The sequence below is a fragment of the Dermacentor andersoni genome, chromosome 1, assembly GCF_023375885.2.
Source record: "Dermacentor andersoni chromosome 1, qqDerAnde1_hic_scaffold, whole genome shotgun sequence".
Classification (NCBI taxonomy): Eukaryota; Metazoa; Arthropoda; class Arachnida; order Ixodida; family Ixodidae; genus Dermacentor; species Dermacentor andersoni.
Genome location: NC_092814.1, coordinates 345,872,728 through 345,889,243, shown reverse-complemented (window position 1 = coordinate 345,889,243; position 16,516 = coordinate 345,872,728). Strand labels below are relative to the sequence as shown.

Here is a 16,516-nt window from a genome sequence, read left to right as displayed (position 1 = left end):
TACAAATCATGCGAAACATCTAGCCTATCAATATCTAAATTGTATTCTGGAGGACCACATTGCACACCTGGATAAAAAAACCGTTATAACAACTGATGCTTCCGTTTGTGAAGAAAAGGCAGGTGTGGGAATTGTGTCACCACATCTCAATTGTGTGATGGGAAGTCAACAAACAAAGACGCTAAGGACAACATAGGGGACATTACTTGTACTTACTAATTGAATTAAAGAAATGATAAATAAATGGCAATGGAAGTGGATGAAAAAACAACTTGCCGCAGGTGGGGAACGAACCCACGTCTTCGTATTGCACGTGCGATGCTCTAAGCTGCTCTAAGTGTATGGGGAAACGGCGCCGCGGTAGCTCAGTTGATTAGAGCATAGCAGGCGTAATGCGAAAAAGACGTGGGATCGTTCCCCACCTGCGGCAAGTTGTTTTTTCATCCACTTTCATTGCCATTAATTTACGATTTCTTTAATTCAATTAGTAAGTACAAGCAACTTCTCCTGTGTTTTCCTTGGTGTCTTTGTTTGTTGGATTCTCAAAATATGAGTAATAAAAATTGGGCCCCTCGGTTAACCCCCTTTCTTCTCGTTCACTACATAACGAGGGTCTCGAATTCGGCAACATTGATTCCTTCAGGTAGCATGTGTGGGTTTATTGACCAGTCGCCTTCACCCAAAAAGTTCAAGTACTCGTGACGCCTGCGGCAGAAAGGATGTTCCACATCCGCCACCGATGTTTCTGAGCGGTGGCGCTGACTAACACTCCTAAGGTTAGTTGTAGTAGTAAAACATAAATATCCAAGAAAGTGGATGGGGAAATGGCGCCGCGGTAGCTCAATTGGCTAGAGCATCGCACGCGTAATGCGAAGGCGTGGGATCGTTCCCCACCTGCGGCAAGTTGTTTCTTCATCCACTTTCATTGCCATTATTTATCATTTCTGTAATTAAATTAGTAAGTACAAATAATTACCCTATGTTTCCCTTGACGTCTTTGTTTGTTGGCTTCTCATTTTATCATTACTAAAAATCGGGTCCCTCGGTTAACTCCCTGTCTTCTCGTTCATCACATCTAAATTGGTCTTTTTCGATTCGGCTGCCTTACTTCATGCTTATCTTTAAGGCGGAATCACTGAACATTGTCTTAGCTTTACGCGAATTACCACCATCTCTGTCATCAGCCATAATCTTAACTGACTGCCTGACTGTCTGGTCTCTACTGACCACACCCAAATTGTCAGAATAATTAAAAACTTTCTATTCTCTTCTCCCAAGACGCTTACGTCTCGTTCGTTTAGTGTGGGTGCGAGGTCACAAAGGTCTAGCCTTAAACGAATATGCAGATACACTCGCAGTAGCATCGCACGATGGTCCTGTAATCCCCATTTTACCTTCGACAGCTTTCATCAATGCGGCGAGATTCGGCAAATATACTACTACAAATAAGATCGCGCAGTCATCATTGGCAACATCTCATTCCCGGCATCGCAGTTGTCATTGGAACAATAAATGGTGCCCCTTTAGAAAAATTGAAGTAACGATTACAATACTACGGTGCCGAGTCCGCCTACTGAACTGTTACCTCCGCAGGTGTGGTCTGGCTATAGCACTCTAGTGCCCTTTATGCAATGAGAGTGAATCTCTGGAACACTTCCTTTTGACATGCCGCGTTTCATTATTCAACGGAAAATATTTTTAGAAGAACCCTTCCAAAAGCTTGGCTTTAATTTGACTCTTCCTTTACCTCTTTCCTTTGGGGCTACCGTACTGGGTTAAAACCACAGGAAATTTAGTTTAACCCTCTGCTTTTTTCTGCGTGAGACAAAACGAATTGCATTTAGAATTTTCCTAAATCCTTACAATGTTCACAAAATATCTAGATAATTGAGTATTCATAACTGTAACAGTAGACACTTTAAATCCCATTTGCAATACACTTATTTCATTTCACCATAATTTAATAAAAAAAATGCTAGTTCCTTCACCGCCCTATTCATGGCCGATCCCACAGAATGGTTTGCGCCATTTCACCGGGGAATAAGAACAAGAAAAAGCTCCCCAAAGAAGAACTCATAGGCGACCGGGACCCCGATGTACAGGCTTCGTCTGAAGAACTCCGGCGCAGCGAACGTTCCGAACCCCTGTCTTCCTCGGAGGCTTCAGACAGCTCGGAAGATGAGCAGTTCCCACCACTGCCCTCTTCTGAGAAGAGCACTACTGAAGTCGGCGCAACCGAGGCAAGCTCAAGTGACACGGCTTCTCCCCCACAACTCATCATGGACGAGTCAGCGGACTTCACAGCACACGAAGACGACGTTCCAGCCGGCGAGTTCACCGACAGGCCGTGTCATCCGGTAGGCCGTGGCCACCGCCCCAAGCTCTGGCAGACACCGACACCTGGAACCACGCGAGAGACGGCACTTGCCCAAGCCAGCGGATTCCGTATGCCCCGAACAACGGACTTATCGTTAAAGGATCAAATAAGTTAAGCTGCCGACGTACTCCTCATGGCAGAAGCAATGGACACAGATAAGCAGGAGATAATGATAGCGCATGAAACAGAAATGGACTCGAGCAGTTCGCCTAAAGAAAGCAAATCTAAAGTATCAAAAAAGTTGCGCGCATCGGGTTCCGCCGTGGGCGGAACCCTTTCACTAGGCCTGCAAATATGGCGATGTTTTTCGCTTGCATTATGGCGATGGTGCATTTCCTCTCTTTGAATGTTCAGGGGTTCCGCTCCGTCGACAGACAGAGAGAGGTGCTACACTTCGCGCGAGCGCGGTGCGTCGACGGGCCTTTTTTGCAAGAATGTAATTTCCAGACATGCCTCGATGTGTCAAACCTTATGACCCGTTTTCCTGTTGATGCCGTCTTTTCGCTGACGTTTAAACGCTGTGTTTTGTGGCGTGAGAGTAGTGTTTCTAAACCCTCGTTTTAGGAAGGGAGTGCACTGTAGGTGCGATTTAGACGGCCGCAAGTTAGCAGTCGATTTTCTGCCGAACACGAGACGGGTTAGGGCACTAGTGCTATATGCACCCGGATGCCAGTCAAATTCAACGGAATTTTTCGAATCACTTGACACATGCATGTTCGAGTCTTACCCGACATTCGTAGTAGGTGATTTCAACTGTTGCCTAAACGAGGGCCGCGACACTCGCGGACCCGGACGGTCCCGTCACTATCGAGGAATACGAGCGTTACCGTCGGCTTGCCCAACAGTTTCGTCTCTCCGATGCGTGGGTGCAGTTGCACCATGACGTATTGGGGCTAACTTGGGAAAGAGGCTGGTGAGCAAGCAGGCGAGATAAATTTCTTTTCCCGCCTGAACTTAGCTGCTATCTCGAAAGCTGCGAAATTTTTCTCTTTCCCCAGGGTACACCCCACATTTCCGATCATCACCCTTTGTCCGTGCGTCTGGATCTCGGCGAGACCGAACGGACGATTTATGGCGAATGGACGTGAGTCTACTTATAGATGCCGAGAGCATCGCTGCTATAGACGCTGCATGAGTAGCTTTGTGCGAGCGCGACGCAAAGCACCGCTCTTGGGAGGGCTTCAAGGCGAAATGGTGCCCGCTACTCACCCAAGCAGGATGCGATCGAAAAACTCGATTCACTCGCGAATTACATGAAGTACTTAGGCGGATGCTAATCGTCCGCAATGGAGACAGGATTACGTTTGCAATGCAAGAGTATCTCGACTTGCTGAAAGCCAAGTACGAAACTTTACTCAGGCTCTCGTCTAGAGCTGCCAGTCAGGCTGCCACCCAAGGTAATCCTCTGTCCGAATTACTCTTAATAACTTGTTGCCTTTCCAGTGGCTTCGAATTCTGTCCCCCAAGCCTCCACGAACCAGCACTCATCCCCTGCTGCCACCAGTCATTGCTCATCCATTCCCTTGAACGAAATAAACCTGATCTAGAAGCTCGTGCATTTTTAATCTTAATCCACTTGCACATTTGCTGCTACGAAGCAGATGTTAAGCTTGCGGTTTGAATAGTAAAAAATAAGCTTTGCATAAAATATGCGCATGTGAACATTTGAAATGCGTTTAAATCTACGTGTCTGCACCGCATATATCGAAAACGCGCAGCTGCTGTGAACGACGGTTAGTCATGAAAGACGGTCACGGTTAACGGTCACTGACATAACTGTAGGCACGATAGTTCTCTTGGCGACGAGCATTAAACAGCAGATTTCGGACGCCCAAATGCGCTCACATAATTGTCCACCGTGCGTGCGTGAAGTTTTCTTTAACACCCTTTAAAACATTTCTTGCCTTCCTGTATGCATGCTGAAAAACATTGCACCACTTTTTGTTGCAAGGAATGCCCGTTTACGCGCAAAGTTTTGAGCTGTTCGAGCTACGGGCGTAGTTCCCTCGTAGACCCCGGGCGTAGTTCCCGCGTAGACCCCCCTCGATCCCCTCGAGGGATCGAGGGGGGTCCTACTCCTTATATGTACGTTCGTGCGTGTGTTTGTATATGTGCGTGTATGTCTTCATCAGTAGCAGCATACTGTTTTATATCCACTGTATGACGAATGCCTCTCCCTACGATCTCCAATTACCCCTGTCCTGCGCCAACCGATTCCGACTATCGCCCGCAAATATCATTATTTCATCGCTCCACCTAGTCTTCTGCCGTCCTCGACTGCGTTTCCCTTCTCTTTGTATGCATTCTGTAAGCCTAATGGTCCAACGGTTATCTAACCAGTGCATTACATCACCTGCCCAGCTCCATTTTTTTCTCTTAATCTCAATTACAATATCGGCTATACCCGTTTGCTCTCTGATCCAAATGGCTCTCTTTCTGTCCCTTAACGTTATGCCTAGCTGTCGTTGTTCCATCGCTCTTTGCGCGGTCCTTAACTTGTTCTCAAGCTTCTGTGTTAGTCTCCAAATCTCTACCCCATATGTCAGCACCCCGTAAAATGGGCTGATTATGCACCTTCCCTTTCAATGATAATGGTAAGCTTCCAGTCAGGAGCTGGCAATATCTGCGTATGCAATCCAACCCATTTTTATTCTTCTGTGAATTTCGTTCTCGTGATCAGGGTTCCCTGTGATTAATTGACCTAGGTATACGTAGTCCTTTTCAGACTCTAGAGGCTGACGGGCAATCCTGAACTATAGTTCCTTTACCCGGCTATTTATCATTATCTTTGTCTTCTGCATGTTAATCTTTAGCCCCACTGCTTCACTCTCTCTGTTAAAGTCCTCAATCATTTGTTGTAACTCGTCTGCATTGTTGCTGAATAGAACAATGCCATCGGCAAACCGAAGGTTGCTTAGATATTCGCCGTCGATCCTCCCTCCTAAGCTTTCCCAGTTTAAGAGGTTGAATACTTCTTCGAAGCACGCAGTGAATAGCATCGGAGAGACTGTGTCTCCCTGTCTCATCCCTTTGTTTATTGGTATCTTCCTGCTTTTCTTGTATAGAATTAAGGTAGCGGGAGAACCTCTGTAGATATTTTTAGAGGTATTGACGTAAGCGTTCTGTACTCCTTGATTACGTAATGCCGTTATGACTGCTGGTATCTCTACTGAATCAAATGCCGTTTCGTAATCTATGATAGCCATATAGAGAGGCTTATTGTACTCTGCGGACTTCTCGATAACCTGAATAATGACGTGGATGTGATCCACCGTAGAGTATCCCTTCCTGAAACCAGCCTGTTCCCTTGGTTGATTAAAGTCCAGTGTAGCCCGTATTCTATTCGAGGTTATTTTGGTAAATATTTTATATAATATAGGAGTAAGCTAATGGGCCTATAATTTTTCAATTCTTTTACGTCTCCCTTTTTGTGGATTAGTATATTGTTTGCATTCTTCCAGTTTTCTGGGACCCTTGTAGTCAATAGACACTCCGTATAGAGAGCCGCCAGTTTCCAAGCATTATGTCTCCTCCATCTTTTATTAAAACGGACCTATGCTCAACTCTGTTCCCTGCGGAAGCATATACAGGGACACTAGCCTATGGATGGATGGATGGATGTTATGAGCGTCCCCTTTGGAACGGGACGGTGGGTTGCTTGCGCCACCACGCTCTTGCTGTTATACTGCCTAATGTCCTACCTAGGTTAAACAATAAAATAAGTAAAAAAAAAACACTATGAACTCCCACAACTGAATTTTCTCATCCCCTATTGCGAACTGCGCTTTTGTACGTCTCCGTTTTTTATCGTTTCCCTACTTTTCTTCCACCAATCCTCCAATCGCCTATTGCAGACATGTTTACTTTTCCACTGCTCTCCCTGAACCCAAGGGCTTCAAGGAGGCCAGTGGTGTCTAAATCGACCGCTGGGTTTCACATTCTAATAAAGCATGCTCCATAGTTTCCCTAGCTTTACCGCAGCAAGCACATGCTTCTTCCTTCTTATATCTCGCTTTATAGGTGCGTGTTCTAAGGCATCCCGATCTCGCTTCGAAAAGTAGCTTGCCTTTGAGTTATCATAAATAGTTTCTTTCGGACTTTGGATATAAGCGCACCTAGCGGAATCGGTGAAACGCACCAGCCTCCAAGACAGTCGCAGCACGCAGCCGAATCTTGGAGGCCCTAATTTCAGTTTGGTTTTTTAATATTTTTTTTGGTGACCCATAATGTTGCTTAAGTCGAGTGATTGCAAGCAGGCGCTTGTGCCACTGTTTATATGTTGTGACGACGTGACGACAAGCGCACAAAGGTGTTTAACGTCATGTTATTTTCATATAAATGCATATTTGCTATTTCGAGCTAGAACTTAGCGCAATATTCATGCGAACTGTTGAGGAAGTAGAACTTTATTGCTTATGATAATGTACTTCTAGTAACTCACGCCAAAAGAAATATCGTAAATAAATGTGCCACGTTCCTTAAGTATACATCAACTTCCTGCACAGTCAAGAACACGAAAATAGCAGACCACAATATATTGCAGCAAGATTGTAAGAGCCAAATACATGAAAACGGGAGGAAACTGAGAAATGCAAGCAATACGGGTGTCACACGGCGCACAACCTGATCAAGCACAATGCGATTTGAATTTCTCGGTCGCGATTGGGTCTTTTGCGCAAGCTGTGCGATGGAGCCAAAAGCAATCGAGAATTTTGATCCGCATCGGGCTTGATCGCGATTGAAAGTGGTCGTGTGACACCGGTATAATGGAGAATAATAGGAAATTAATGGCGTGATGGCAATAACTTTGCACAAGCAAAACACATAGAAGACGTGTGGCAACTATCCAGATAATGAAAAAAGAACTGCACAGACACGCCAGCAATTAATTTGCTCAAAGCGGGAGTGTTCTAGAAGGAAAAAAAATATGACGCTTTTTTGTGTACTTCTGCGAAGTAGGGTGAATTAAGGTAGCAAAATTATGTGACTGGTTGCGTGCCAAAATAAAATGGCTACAAAAATAATTGGGCACGCACCAACATCCTCATCTGGAATATGTAAGCCGCACAGTGCGTCCGTCGTTAAACAGCTGCAGTTAAGCACTTTGTGTTGAGGGTCTTCACCTGCTGTCTTCGAAGCCTTGCAATCATCGTCTGATAATTTGAAATTTGCCCTTGAATATGTTTGATGTCTTTCGGCTGTACAGTGTAATTGAGGAAATAGTGGAGATTCCTGCGATACGCAGTTGTGACAGACAGAAGGTAAGCAATCCTGGAGGCTTCAAAGCAATTGAATGTAGACGCTACGTTCCTTCGTAAAAGCAATACTGGAGCCTTCAAAGCTTTAGAATGATGATGCTTCGTTCCTTCGTCTAATGCGTATTTGTTAGATCTAAGGTCAAGCAAGCACATAAATGACAAGACACAAGAAACTGTCTACGGCAACGACTCCTTACACAGCTAAAACATGAAAATACTTATGTTAGTCCAATGCAAAACAGCTGACAACGCTCGAGCGCACATAGCGTGCTACAGAGGTTGAGAGAGCGCGCATTATTGCCATGCTGCAAATATTGCACGTTGTACCGCTTACAAAATAGCTACATTTCTTTTGCGAAAGTGGAGCACCATACTTTTTCAGCACTAGCTGCGCGTAACATAAAGCTCTCTGTGCCGAACGGCATGTGTTCATAGGCCGCATTTCGTAACAAATCATTTTAGTTTCTAACTTCATCACTGTACCGAACGTGCCTCGTAGCTCGGACGCTGCCGCATCGCTGTTATCGCTAGCATCACCACTCATTGCTGCGCACGGTAACAAAAGAATGCGAAATGAAATTCAGCGCAGCAAGTGGGCAGCCGCTGTTTACGGCTTCAAGGCCGCCGTCACTGGTTCTTGTTGCTAACAGTGACATAACGAAATGCGAAGAGAAGAAGTCATTAACAACGTTTAAAAAAAGCTTCCTGTGGCCTTACCATGAAACGGCGACGAAGCATACGTTGACAGAAGAACCCAACCACGATCCTAAGGTTAATTTTACAGAAAGCGGCCAGCGACGGGTCCTGACTATGCTTCGCACGTTCTGGGTCGTGCGGCCTGTCAAGCTGCTAGCCGCAGCTGCAGCCATAGCCACATTTTTCTTGATGTGCTCTGCCGCCTAGCGAAATCGACGAAGCTCCGTAGCTCGGCCGCGAAACGGATCGAGTGTCCACTCATGTCGTTGACTACGTTACTCTATGGATGTGTTGTGTACCAGGCGGATCAATTTTTTCATCTCTAACATTGACCAGGGATCTGTTTACCTTCGCTTCTAGGAGACAAATTCCAGGATACTTTGTTTCGCTGGACCACGAGAAAGCTTTCGATCGTGTTCAGTATCGGTACATATTTGGCGTGCTGGAGGCATTAGGTTTTCCTGCCGAATTCGTAGATAAGATTGGCCTCTTGTACTCGGGCTTATCGGCCAAGCTGCTCGTCAATGGTTGCCTAAGCGATTATTTCCCGGTCACACGCGGCCTTAATTAGGCAAGGGTGTTCACAGAGCCCTCACCTGTTCGTTCTATGTATTGACCCTTTTGCCATAGAGTAACATAGTAAACGACAAGGATGGACACTCGAGCCGTTTGGCGGCCGAGCTATGGAGCTTCGTCGATTCCACTACGTGGCAGAGCACATCAAGAAGAATGTGGCTGCAGCTGCTGCTAGCAGCTTGACAAGTGACACGGCCCCACACATGCGAAGCCTAGTCAGGGTCCGTCGTAGGGTTCTTTCTGTAAAATGCGCCCGAGGATCGTTGTTGGGTTCTTCTGCCAGCGTGTGACATTACTGCTTCGTCGCCGTTTCATGGTAAGGCCACGGGAAGTTCTTTTGCACGTTGCTAAAGCCTTATTCTCATCATATTTCGTTGTGTCACTGTTAGCCGCATGAACCAGTGACGGCGGCCTTGAAGCCATTAACAGCTGATGACGATTTGCTGCGCTGAATTTCATTTCGCATTCTTTTTTTTTATCATGCCCAACAATGAGTGGTGATGCTAGCGATAACAGCGACGCGGCAGCGTCCGAACTGCGAGGCACGTTCGATACAATGATGAAGTTAGAAAATAAAATAATTTGTTAAGGAATGCGGCCTATGAACACATGCCGTTCGGGGCAGAGAGCTTTATGTTACGCGCAGCGACTTCTGAAAAAGTATGCTCCTCCACATTTGCAAAGGAAATATAGCTGTTTCTAAAGCGGTACACTTGCAATATTTGCAGTATGGCAATAATGCACGCGCTCTGAACCTCCGTAGCAGGCTATGTGCGCTCGAGCGTTTTTAGCTGTTTTGCATTACCCGCCGTGGTTGCTCAGTGGCTATGGTGTTGGGCTGCTGGGCACGAGGTCGCGGGATCAATCCCGGCCACGGCGGCCGCATTTCGATGGGGGCGAAATGCGAAAAAACCCGTGTACTTAGATTTAGGTGCTCGTTAAAGAACCCCAGGTGGTCAAAATTTCCGGAGTCCTCCACTACGGCGTGCCTCATAATCAGAAAGTGGTTTTGGCACGTAAAACCCCATAATTTAGCTGTTTTGCATTGCGCTAAGGTACGTGTTTTCATGTTTTAATTCTGTATAGAGTTGTTACCGTAGAAAGTTTGTTGTGTCTTATCATTTATAACAGTGCTTTCTTGACCTTAGATCTAACGAATACGCATTACACGAAGGAATGCAGCATCTCCTATCTAAAGCTCTGAAGGCTCCAGTATTGCTTATACGAAGAAACGTAGCGTCTACATTCAATAGCTTTGAAGCCTCCAGTATCGCTTACCTTCTGTCTGTCACCAATACGTATCACAGGAATCTACACTATTTCCTCAAAATACGCTCTACAGCCAAACGGCATCAAGCATATTCAAGGGCAAATTTCAAAGTATAAGAAGACGATTGCAAGGCTTCGAAGACAGCAGGTGAAGACCCCCAACGCAGTCAAAGTGCATAATTGACTGAGATGCCAATATCTTGCAGCTGTTTAATGATGGACGCACTGGCTTATACATTCGAGATGAGGAAGTTATTTTTCTAGTCATTTTATTTGGGCGTGCAACCATTCACATAATTTTGCTACTTTAATTCACCCTGCTTAGCAAATTCACCCTGCCCTGCGTACAAAAAAAGCGTCATATTTTTTTTTCCTTCTAGAACAATCCCATTTTAAGTAAATGAATTGCTAGCGTGTCTGTGTAGTCTTTTGTGCGTTCTCTGGATAGTTGCAACACGTTTTGTATGTGTTCTGCTTCTGTGAAGTTATTGCCTTCTCGCCTTTAATTTCCGGCTATTCTCCATTACTTGCATTTCGCGGTTTCTTCCAGTTTTCATGTCTGCCACGTTTGTCACAATCTTGCTGCAATAAATTGTTGCCTGCTATTTTCGTGTTCTTAGATGTACAGAAAGTGGATTTATATTGAAGGAACATCGCACATTCATTTACGATATTCCTTTTGGCGTGAGTTACTGGATGTACAATATCACAAACGATAAAGGTCGACTTCCTCATCAGTCGGCATTATTATTGTGGTAAGTTATAGTTTCAAACAGCAAATGTTAAGTTAAATAAAACTAATATAAAGTAAAACACCTTTGCGTGCTCGTCGGCGCAACATATAAACAGTGGCCGAAACGCCTGCATGAAATCACTCGATTTATGCAACGTTATGGATCACAAAATATAATAGTAAAAGAAACGAAACCGACATCATGGCCACCGAGATTCGGCGACGTGCGGCGACCGTCTTGGAGGCTTGTGCGTTTGGGCGATTCCGCTTGGTGCGCTCAGAGCCAAAGTCGACCGCAGGTGCCTACCGGAGTGTCCACTCTTTAAGTTTACTATATTACTCTATGCCTTTGCTGCGCCGCGTTTCACTTTCCCCAGCAATACGTGGCTTTCCCTTGCCAGGCGAAGCAGAGATATAAATGTCTGCATGTGCAGACGTGTCCCTCTTTTTAAGAAACGAAGACAGCTACTATGCCTTCTTACGTTTATTTAATAATTACTCTGAATGAACCGGAGCCCTTCTGAATTAAGATAAAAGTAAGGTGATGGCATTTGACAACTCTACATCTGCCATTGACGAAGAATTTGAGTGGGTAGCAGGAATTAAAGTCCTGGGAGTAGTTTTCCTCACGTCTGGTGAAGTGGCGCAGGAGACGTGGTCAAACCTGTGTAAGAGGGCAGAAAGAAGCTGTCAGTGGCATCAAAGTTCTCGTTGACGCTAGCCGAGCGCAGCTACATAATAAAATCCAGCATTTTCATGGCATTTTACTACGTCGCACGCATAGCGCGCCCACCACGCAAGGCTTCACAGAGACTAGCTACACTCTGTGGTGCTTTCCTCTGGGAAGACAAAACAGAAATAGTGGCACGTCCGCTCCTTCGGTTTCCGACGAACCTAGGTGGGCTGAGCATTCCATGTATCAGAACAGCGAGTTCCGTCCTAGCATTGCGAGGTTTTTGCGACCTCGTGAACAGTCCTGAATATCCAGGCAGGAAACTTGTCGACTATTCCCTAGGAACGTCTAGGAAGCTTTCTTTATCAGGAATAAGAACAGGACCTGCGGCAGAACAGGCACCCCCATTTTATAAATATGTATGCAGCAGCCTTCAATCAATTAGGTCAACTTTACCAGATGTAGATGTAGTTGACACACCGGCAACGGAGGTGCGCGAATTACTAGCGATCGAACACCTGACACAGGAAGATCTGCAGCGTTGCAGGAGCACCAACTGGCGCAGGCTAACCACATCGGCCGTGCCTGCCGGGGTGCGTGACTTCGGGTGGAGACGAGGTTGGCGCGTTTTGCCTATGCGGAACCCCACTGCAGCGCGCGGATATCTTCCAATAACCACCGCTCTCAGTGCAGACAGAAGGAAACGTTACAGCATGCCCTCTTTGATTGTATTGTTGCAAAAACGTTAATCCATGCAAAAATGCATGGATCAGAGAACGCAACTGCGAAGACAATTTGAGGTTGTCTTGTGGTATGTGGTAGCATTCGTGTTGTGGCGACAAAGAGATGCTGGGGCAATACAGGGACAGACAAAGAGAGCGATGTACCCGTTATTCCGCCGCTTGCGCAAACACATGTGTGAACAGGCTTGCGTGGACTTGATCAACCTAAATGAAGACCAGTTCGTGCGGAAATGGTCGGCACGCTTCATAAAGCTCCGCAATGGGCGCATTACTGCGCATAGGTTACCTTACTGACGCCTTATCTTCCGGCAGGTAACAACACCTGCCAGACTTGTATGCAACCTCAATGTTTGCTGTTTCATGGTAATGTGCCCTAGCTGTTGATGTAATGTGACATTGTACTTGATGATTTTTTCTGTACATTAAGTGCACATGTATTTTACTTCTTAAGCTTGTCGAAATAAACTTCCCTTCAACGAGCTCCTTAACGCTCTCTCGTTAAAACTACAGCTGCAATCGTAACAGCCGCTACAGCGCATGTAGTCTGGAGACTCAGATTTCGATTGATGCCTATCTCGACTCTCTAAACCTGGTGTAACACGGTTCCCAAAAGCGATTTTTGAAGCACAGTTATGGAAATTTACGTAGTATCTTGATAAACCCAAGCGTGCCATGGATGAAACATGGGAACCTGTACCAAAGTGGTTCAATCGCGTGCCCCTATCTTCCCGCGTGATGCTGGCAGCGCTTAGTTTCCGTGGTACTATTTTTAAGCCACATAGGACTTAGTTCCACATTATCCCACCAGATGACAACACAAAACTGAAGATTTGGTTTCGGATTTCGTTTTTCAGTGGCGCTCCTAAAATATTATATTTTCCATTTTTCCTTCCTAAAATGCAGCAATGCGTTGCTTATTTGTTAGGTCATCACTTTTATAATCAGAATTTATTCCTTGGATAACATAACAAGCAGGCGCATGTCTTTGCGGTTCGTTAAAAAAGAAACTTCACAACAATACAAATGCCTAACTGAATTAGCAATATTTTAGAAAATTTTATTTCAGTATATCTGCCGAGTGTCAACAAGTTTCAACTGGCTGTGCCGAGAGGGTAGTGCCTTTTAACAACAAAACCATCTATGGCACTTAGCCGAAATATTGGTGGTGCGGTAAAGAAGTGTTTTGGTCAGGGAGGGGCGGTTATGTCACAGGACACGACCAAATAGTTTTTCACCCTCTCGGCAGGGGCAGATAGACGAAGAAACGGCAAATTTAAACCATGAAGCGTTGTGTTACAGCTGGAATTTGAACGTCAATTGCAGAGTGAGGCTCATTGAACCTGTTTGCACCCACATGTTTTGGTGAGGTAGCAGGGAAGGAGAGGTATTGTATATGCGTGTGCAGGGCCTTGAGCGTGCGTGCATGTGTACTTGACGTATTTGATTCTGCGTGAGCATGAGTGCGCGTATGCGCATGCGAGCATACGTGCGTTTGTGTGTGCGCGCATTTCCGTTTGCTTGCGTATATATTACAGCGAAGCTGTATACTTCTACCGTCCAAGGAAATGTTCTTGTCGTGTTGTAAGCAAAAAACTAGCCATACTTGGGCCGATACCAGAGATAGTGCATTGCCAGGCCAACCCGCGGCAGAGGTGAAGCAGGCGTTAAGCACTCCCATACGTGGGCCGATCCTGAAGAATATGCAATGCCGGGCTGACCCGCGGCGGAGGTGAAGTAGGCGTTAAGCACTCCCCATACGTGGGCCGATCCTGAAGATAGTGCAATACCGGCCCGACCCGCGGTGGAGGTGAAGCAGGCGTTCAGCACTCCTCATACGTGGGCCGATCAATCGGGTGAAATCAATCAGGTGATAGAATCATCAATGAAGATAGATATCAATCAGGTGATAGAGAAATGTGCGGAATATAACCAACCCTTATATATAGCTTTCATTGATTACGAGAAAGCGTTTGATTCAGTCGAAACCTCCGCAGTGATGGAGGCGTTACGGAATCAGCGTGTAGACGAGCCGTATGCAAAAATACTGAAAGATATCCATAGCCGCTCCACCGCCACCGTAGTCCTCCATAAAGAAAGCAACAAAATCCAAATAAAGAAAGGTGTCAGGCAGGGAGATACGATCTCTCCAATGGTATTCACAGCGTGTTTACAGGGGGTATTCAGAGACCTGGAGTGGGAATAATTGGGGATAAAAGTTAATGGAGAATACCTCAGTAACTTGCGATTCGCCTCGCTTAGTAACTCAGGGGACCGATTGCAATGCATGCTCACTGACCTGGAGAGGCAAGGCAGAAAGAAGGGTGGGTCTAAAAATTAATCTGCGGAAAACGAAAGTAATGTTTAACAGTCTCAGAAGAGAACAGCAGTTTACGATAGGCAGCGAGGCACTGGAAGTGGTAAGGGAATACATCTACTTAGGACAGATAGTGACCGCAGGTCCGGATCATGAGACTGGAATAATCAGAAGAATACGAATGGGCTGGGGTGCGTTTGGCAGGCATTCTCAGATCATGAACAGCAGGTTGCCATTATCCCTCAAGAGAAAAGTGTATAACAGCTGTGTCTTACCTGTACTCACGTACGGGGCAGAAACTTGGAGGCTTGCGAAAAGGGTTCTACTTAACTTGAGGACGACGCAACGAGCTATGGAAAGAAGAATGATAGGTGTAACGTTAAAAGACAAGAAAAGAGCAGATTGGGTGAGAGAACAAACGCGAGGTAATGACATCTTAGTTGAAATCAAGAAAAAGAAATGGGGATGGGCAGGACATGTAAAGAGGAGGGAAGATAACCGATGGTCATTGAGGGATACGGACTTTTCAAGGGAAGGGAAGCCTAGCAGGGGACGGTAGAAAGTTAGGTGGGCGGATGAGATTAAGAAGTCTGCAGGGACAACATGTCCACCATTGGTACATGATCGGGGTAGTTGGCGAAGTACGGGAGAGGCCTTTGCAGTGGGCGTAACCAGGCTGATGGTAATGATACGTGGGCCGATCCTGAAGACAGTGCAATGCCGGGCGGACCCTGGGCGGAGGTACAGTTCGCCATTAAGGGTCACACATACACAGCTTCGCTGGTCATCCTTCTTCACAGAGTGCAAGGGCATTGGGTTTTTTGTGACTGTGTGCATGCATGGGCGCGTGTAAATGTGTATGCGAGGGAACATGTGTAGTATCTCTGTGTGTGTTTGTGTTTGTGTGACTGTTTGTGTGTGCGTGTGTGTGTGAGCGAGTGAGCGCTTCCCTGCTTACACCTACTTTGGGGAACGAATCGAATCTAAAGTTTGTTTAAACTCGTGTCAAGCTACGGTACAAGAACGAATGACACTGCATTTATAGCATTAGCTCTTTCACAAAGCGAACTCAACGCAAAAAATAAGGCGCTTAAGCCGTCAATATCACCGCCACAGATTTCGTCGTGATGGCACCGTCACCATCGGCAAGGCTCCGTGAGTTGCTGCCTAACTGTTCACGTTCTTTATCTTCCTTGCCTCAGCGGCAGCGCAGTGTCTTCCTGCCAGGGATGCACTAAATCTGCACCATCATTGCGTCATTTATCGCTTCTTGGACCAAGCAAACTCTCGGCGGCACACATTAACTTCTATATTGACATTAAAACTTTAGACTGCTTGTCTTCAAAAAAACTAGGTGAATAAAAATGCAAAGTGGAGCGGCCGAAGGAACATGCTCCCGGAGCCATTCCATTGATGGAAATATAACAAAAGGCTAAGTGTGGTCAGGTGGATCGTACAAGTGTGATTTTTCGGCGTCAGTTACGCTTTCAGAGAGCGTTTAATTGGAAAATATTTGTTCAGATAGCTCTTACAGGATCATGTTTAGTCAAAATCCGTTCGCTCGGCTAGATAATCTCGAGGACGGGCTCCAAACTGCTCATTTTCTTTAGCCACCTAAGATCAATTATTGAAAAGTTAATTAACGTAGCTTCGTTGATTACGCGCACAACTTCTCAACTTACTCCGTATCTAGAGGTTACCAATCTGAAGAATCGAACGATAAAATGATGTGACCAATATTTGGTGTGGTTTAGTAGTTTAATTTGGTGCAGTTAAAATAGCCACATATTGATGTGCCAGTAGGCTTCTTATAAAGCAAGTGTGAAAGTTTGGACAGGTCTTCTTGGCGCAGATCAAGTTCGTGAACTTAAACGCAT

General features: G+C 45.7%; 1 non-coding gene across 1 annotated transcript; it reads left to right on the top strand.

The window, feature by feature from the left end:
• Positions 1 to 829: 829 nt before the first annotated feature.
• TRNAT-CGU (transfer RNA threonine (anticodon CGU)) lies at positions 830 to 902 on the top strand. Its single transcript has one exon. It is a non-coding gene; the product is annotated as a tRNA-Thr (tRNA).
• The last annotated feature ends 15,614 nt before the right edge of the window (positions 903 to 16,516 follow it).